We start from the raw sequence: 6687 nt of genomic DNA, 5'->3' as shown, positions 1-6687 counted from the left end.
TTTCAACTATAAGGACATCTTAATATATAAAACATTTTTGTAGAACTAATATGCCTTGAGTTTTATATATACTAAGCAAATCCTGAAAAACAATGTTCAATATATGTTAATTGGTATGATGGTTGAAAATTGAAAAATACAAATGAAATTTTCCTGTTAATTTCAAATCAAAGAGGTGTTAAAAATAAATCAGTGATTCCAGATTGATGTTCTGGAAATTAAAACAGAATGTATTCAGTAAAAAGCAACATGCAGCTACCTTATGTTTTTAAGAAATGGGAATCATCTTAGCTATTTAATTCATCCTTTGTGCAACACACAATGGTGATAAGAGACCAGGGGGTACTTCTCTCAGGAGATGCACATTGAATTCTAACAGTATTAGAAAAATTCTGGGCATCATTTGGATCATCACTGTGAAGTACAAAATGGAGTTATTTCAGATGAAAACTATCAGATGTGATGAAAAGTTTGGGCAACAGCCCCTATGAGATAAAGCAAATAAAACTGTGCTTCTATGACCTATAGAAAAAAAGGATGATTTTGGATTTACTAGGATACTTGAGTATATGAAATGGCCCTTAACAATAGATGAGAAGCAGGTCTCTTTTTCCTAGACACAAGAGTAAAAGGGCTCTAATTAGATTATAAATCAGAGAGACATACTATGCTATAATAGTTATAAGACCCTGGAAAGAATTATTTTAAGGATAATAGTAGTCTCTGCTTCTCTGAATGAGGAGAGTCTGTTTTAATGGTGGTTGGAATAGCTCAGGCTGAGTGATGATCCAGCTGACCTCTCCATGAACACTTTAGTCCTGCAACTTGGTACACAGGCTTCAGCACCATATTTCAAAGGCAAATTTAAAATGGATCTCTATACTTCTCAAGGCAAATGGGATCTGTATAGCTGATTCCAAAGAAGTCTCTCCCAATAATAACTAAACTGTTTAAGACAACAGAAAAATAAACAACAAAAGGTTCCACCACTGCCAAATTACTAAAAGATCAAATGTTACCATCTTTCAAAAATTTAAATGTTAACATCTTGCAATAGCTTTAAAAACCAAAGAGCAAAAAGGAGTATGAACTGTCAGTATTTTGTGCATTTGCATTTTCATAGAATGATCCCAAAGAATGGTTATTAATCAAAAAAGAAAACTGCATTTACCATGAAGCCATCTTATAAATATGCCTTAACATAATGGTCACACTTATCAATAATAATGAAAGGGAGTTTGACTTACCAGTTTGATGTCCTGTATTCTTGGTATGTTGTGTATAAAAAGAAAAAACAGCACTGTATTGTATCCTGAAAAACATAAAGAGTTGAATCAATCTAATCTTGAGGAAATAAACAAATAACAACAACAAAACAAAAACAAAACTAACAGAAATTCGGCAAGACAACTGTCCTGTATGCATGAAATATTTCAGTGGCACCAAAGACAAAGAGGGTTAGGAAGCTTTTTTCTTTCCTTCCTTCCTTCCTTCCTTCCTTCCTTCCTTCCTTCCTTCCTTCCTTCCTTCCTTCCTTCCTTCCTTCCTTCCTTCCTAGACTAAGGAGCCATGACAGCTAAACACAATGCATAATCCTTAATCGGATCCTGAATTGAAACAAACAAACCAGAAATAATAATGGGTATTATTGTACCTATGGCAGAAGAATTTTAATATGGACTGTAATTTAGCTATTACTATTATACTGATGTTAAATTACTTGTGTGTGTGTGTGAGATAATGTAAGGGGAAGATTTTTTTCTCTCATAATTGAGATTTTATTGGTTGTTTTGAGGATAAGTACATAGACATTTCAATTTGTACACAATTCTTAACATACATACCAAAACCCTAAAAAGTCATGTAGTTATGGTTCTTTTCTAAACAGTTATTCCAGTGACTTTCCAGCTTAAAGTTTGGAGGTTAATTTTCCTTAATATAGTATTAAGTACCAATATCTTCAAATGTTGATATACTGTTACATCAAAGTCCCACTAACTTACAATTTAGTATAATATAGTATTTAGTATCATATATAGTTTAGTATTATATATCACATAATCAAATTTTCAATCTTCAAGCCTGTTAACAAAGTTACAGAAGGGGAGGGAGTTGTCAAGGAATATGTATAAATGACATATTGACAAAGCCAAAGGGGGGTAGGATTGAGGTTGGGAGGTGGAGATAGGTGGGGAGTGGGGAGTGTGTAGGGGGAATGGAGACAACTGTACTTGAACAACAACAAAAAAAATAGATTTGCAAAACATCAGGTTGAATGTAGGGCTATTACATTCTATGCCTAATAAATGCAAATGTATTATTAAAAAAACCCTGTAACATTGTTAGGAAATCTGGACTATCACACCAAAGATGTTGCACAAAATGCCAATAAAGAGAGCCAAGATCAAGGAGTAGTTTTCTTTAGGGGACAATTCTACCAAAATGTGAGAATAGAAGTAATTTAAAATGTTCAAGACATAGTAAATGGACGACCGGCTCCAAATGATCACTTGGTCTGCCTTGTGCTCTAGGACATACAAACTGCCTCCATCTATGGACTATTAAGCTGACACCCGAGGCAGTCAAAGCCTCTCATATTCAATATCTCACTATTTTCTGGTCCTTCCAAAAGTAAATAACCAGAAAATTATTTTACCTCTTAAAAAAGTATTTACACTTAAAAATGGGGTGAGGTGGAATTTCCTCCTTAAAAGTATTTCCAGAGCTATTAGAAACTTGCATTTACAAAGTAGTTGATAAAAATATTCCTCCGGGTTGTCCAGGAAGGGAGACAAGGACCACTGATAAGATGGGGTATATAATATTAACCAGACTTGGCTTCTTTCTCTCATGCTTCATCCAAGGCTGGACTCTCCTTGTTTTTAGCTTCTCCATTTACCGCAGGTAGATCTTCTTTAGGTCCTGTTTTCATCCTGTTTTCCCGTTGCTCCTCTTTTCACTTTTGTGTGCACTTTTTTGTCTGCACATTTATCCTTTCCTGCCAGCTTTTTGGACTTCATTTTCACCCTTGCAAAACACGTGTAGCTGACAACCTCACCGATCCCCTCTTGGGCTCTTCCTTCCCCAATCTCTTGGCAGAGCTGACCTTCTTCTTGGGCATCCTGAGGGCAGGATGGGGCCGGCAGGTGGGAGCCCACAAGGTGCCTGCCGGGTTGGGAACCTACCCCCAACCCTGCCCTTGTCCACCTCCTATGGGCTCCCCCTCCGCACCCCCGCAAAAAGTTCTTATTCTAAAATATTTAGAAACTCTCATACACACACACGCACACACATACACACACAGAGGTCTGAGAGTTGCAGAAGATATGGCAAAATAATAATTAGTTCATTTCGGTAAATACAAACATTCTTTGCATTGTGGAAAATTTTCTAAATATCTAACATTCTTAAAATAAAAAAGAATTATTACAAATATAAATATTAAATATTAAGTCTCAAATATTAAAAATACCTAGATTACATATTAAAGTCACAAAGGTACATATTAAAAAGAAGAAAAATATTAATAATTAAAAAAACTTAGATTATACATTAAAGTCACAAGGGTAAGCTCAATTATTTCCAGAGAGAATGTAAAATCTTGAACTATTATTGACTCACTAAATATTATATGATAAAATTATTACATGAAAGACTTTTCTATAAAAGCTGTTCATGTGATATATTCCTGACAAGGATACAATCATATATCTATGTGTATGTGTGTGTAGAACTAAGTTGGAGGGTATGTACATCACAATGCCATTGGTAGTTATTGCTGGCTGGTTGAAATACTCATATATTTTTAAAATTTAATTTTGATGATTTTTTATATTTTCCAAACATTCTACTGTGGACAAATTCATTATTCCCTTACTGAAGAAAAACTGAAAGACAGTTTAAAAATAGGCAATTTAAGAAAATAGACAATAGACAAGTGCATATATGCTTGAATTATTTTCTCCAAAAGTTAATCATGGAGTTTTTTTCTATTTATAATATTAATATATTCTACTATGCAATTCATCATATGTTACTTGACATTAAAAAGATTTATTTATGGCTTTATAGCTCCTCTCTTAATGTCATATAGCTGTAAGTGCAAGCTCCTTAATTTCTCTTATTGACTGCCTTCAACATTTACACTGCTTATCTCAGTGTGTTCACATATTTCTAGTAAACATTTCCATGGAAAAGAATAGAAAATACTGTTTGGCAATACACACAGTCATACAGAAATATCTGAGAGAGTGGGTTTGTGGTGCATATGAGGATTGTCTTTGGGATTGGACAAGTTTGAATTCCATATCAATGTTAGTAACTTTTGCATCTGGCTTCTTTCTTAGCTTTTCAGCTACTCCATCTTGTCACTGATTTCATGATTCACTAAAAGAACTAAATGAGAAATTTGATAGAGTATGAACTTAGCCATTGTCAGCTGTTTTCCCCTTTCTAAAACATGTCTACTACCAATATAGGAGAGCGACAATCCTTCTATTTTTAAAACCCTTAGTGACAAGATTCATAATCCTTCTCTTAAAGGTTTAAAGTGTCACATGAGCAAGGTAACAAATCATTGGCTCAGTTATTTAAATATTCACCTTTGAAAAGTTGGCGAAAAAAAGAAAACTTCTTGAGAGTAGGAAAGTGGGGAATTGTGGGGAATGGTGTTGTGGGAAACCCTAATTTAGGGGGACCTCTTTCCCCTTCAACAGTTTAAATTTAGAAAACATTTATGTAATTGGGTCAGATTTTTGGAAAACATCTGTTCAGGACTGAAAAATAAGAAAATTTATGTCTTACCTCAAAGACTGTTTGAGAATGAGACTAGTGTCTTTATCTTAGACAGTTATTTTCAGTAATGATTTTTCTCTGACTTCCTTAGTGTATGATTTTGTGAGATTATTTTTTCCTTTAAAGTTTCTTTTGAGAGTTCTCAAACACAAACCCAGAAGAGAATTGAGTATAATATTCTCCAGTAATAATATTGACATACTGACACTGTTCATTCTTTCCCTTATTTTTCTTGATTCAGATTTTAAATTTGATTCTATTGTACGACTGTGGATTATTGAACCAGAATGGATACAGAAGGAGAGATTTTAATGAAGGAAAGGGCCTGTAAAATAGTCTTTTGTCACATCAGAAACTTCCTAGAAATTCAAGAAGTGATTAAACAGCTTTTCGGAGTGTTCACAGTGCAGACCTTAGGTCACCATTGCTCTTTATCTTGTGACAAAATTCATGCCACTTCTCTCTTCTGAATACATTTCTGGCTTAAACATTTATAAGTCAATGATCTGTGTCTAAAATTTGGATAATAGTTTGGTAATTGTCTAAGTGTTTAGTACTTATATGCATTCTGAGTCCAAATTCATTTAGTCCAAATTTGCATTCTGAGTTTTCACAGAAATGCATAGTGAGAAGTTAAAACTATCCTTTTAAAAATAACCTCTTTATTTTAGAACAGTTTTACATGCACAGAGAAGTTGCAAAGATAATATGGAGAATTACTTTATTCCCTTTATGCAGATTCCCCTATGTTAATATATTGCATTACCATGATGTATCTGTCACAACAAAGAAACCAGCATTTGTACATTTTTATTAACTAGACTCTAGACTCTATTAGGATTTCACAAGTTTTATCATTAATGTGAAGAAAAAATCTTTCTTCTCAGGGCTATTAAAACACAGAACACAGTATCTGTTAAATCTATAATCTGAACCTTGTAATGAACCAGCATGAAATGTTTTGAAAGTTTTATCCCTGAACTTTGATTATGAGCCTTAGGCTTCTTTTTTGTCCCATTTTAGACCCCATGTATAATCTCCTTTCTTTTTCTATGTATTATAACAAAGCTCTGAGCAAACAGTTCTAAAGTATGTATTATTCTCTTCTCAGATTTCTCACAAAGAACTGATGATGAGGTGGCCCTGTGTCCATCAGTCTCAGCATTGAAGGTCGACAGCTGCCAAGGGATTAATAAAATAGTGTCTGTGTCTCTAGGCCAGTGTAGACACACTTTTGGCATAGTTGTCTCTGGTTCTGAATCTGCGAGTGGAGTTTCTCCTGCAAGGAGACCTTAATTTGTAAATAGCAGAGAGGCACATTAACAATGACTAACTCATAACAGTGATTCAGAGCTGGTGCTTGTCTCAAAGTTTGCATAATTACATTAGCTAGCTGGTACCATGTAGAAGTCCATAAAGTACTTTCACATACATAATATTGGTTTCTCACAATGACAGTTATTTCCATTGTTATTGTTATTAAAGGCTCAGAGAAATTAAATAACTTTTCCAAGATCATACAGTTGAGATTAGACATCAGACCTTTTCTATCACCAAAGGCCTTGTAATTTCTACTCTTCTGCCTATCTGAGAAAGAGAATGTATAACTCCTGAAGTGATCTCCCACTCCCTTTCTGGAAGAAAAATAATCACTTCAGTTTTATAATGTTTCCTCCTAACCAGGGTCTCCTCAAGATGCCAGAGTTTCAGTGCTTTCAACTGGGTTATTACAAAATTAGGCTACTCAAAGCCGATTCTTTCCTTATACCTTTCTGCCTAAGAATTTTGGGTATACCGAGCTTCACCTATGGGGTCCCACCTTGACTCTGTCACAAAAGCCTTTGTCTGCAGCCCCAGACCCTAGATAGGCCCACGTTCACCATTAAGACCTCT

At 34.5% G+C, this 6687-nt stretch overlaps 1 pseudogene; it reads right to left on the bottom strand.

Moving 5' to 3' along the window:
* Window positions 1–2824: 2824 nt before the first annotated feature.
* Window positions 2825–3121, bottom strand: LOC119044832 (non-histone chromosomal protein HMG-14-like; annotated as a pseudogene).
* Between the last annotated feature and the right edge of the window lie 3566 nt (window positions 3122–6687).

This window comes from Artibeus jamaicensis, unplaced genomic scaffold (assembly GCF_021234435.1).
Source record: "Artibeus jamaicensis isolate MK-2021 breed Jamaican fruit bat unplaced genomic scaffold, CSHL_Jam_final scaffold_1964, whole genome shotgun sequence".
In the NCBI taxonomy this organism is placed as follows: Eukaryota; Metazoa; Chordata; class Mammalia; order Chiroptera; family Phyllostomidae; genus Artibeus; species Artibeus jamaicensis.
This window is presented reverse-complemented; position numbering and strand designations above follow the sequence as displayed.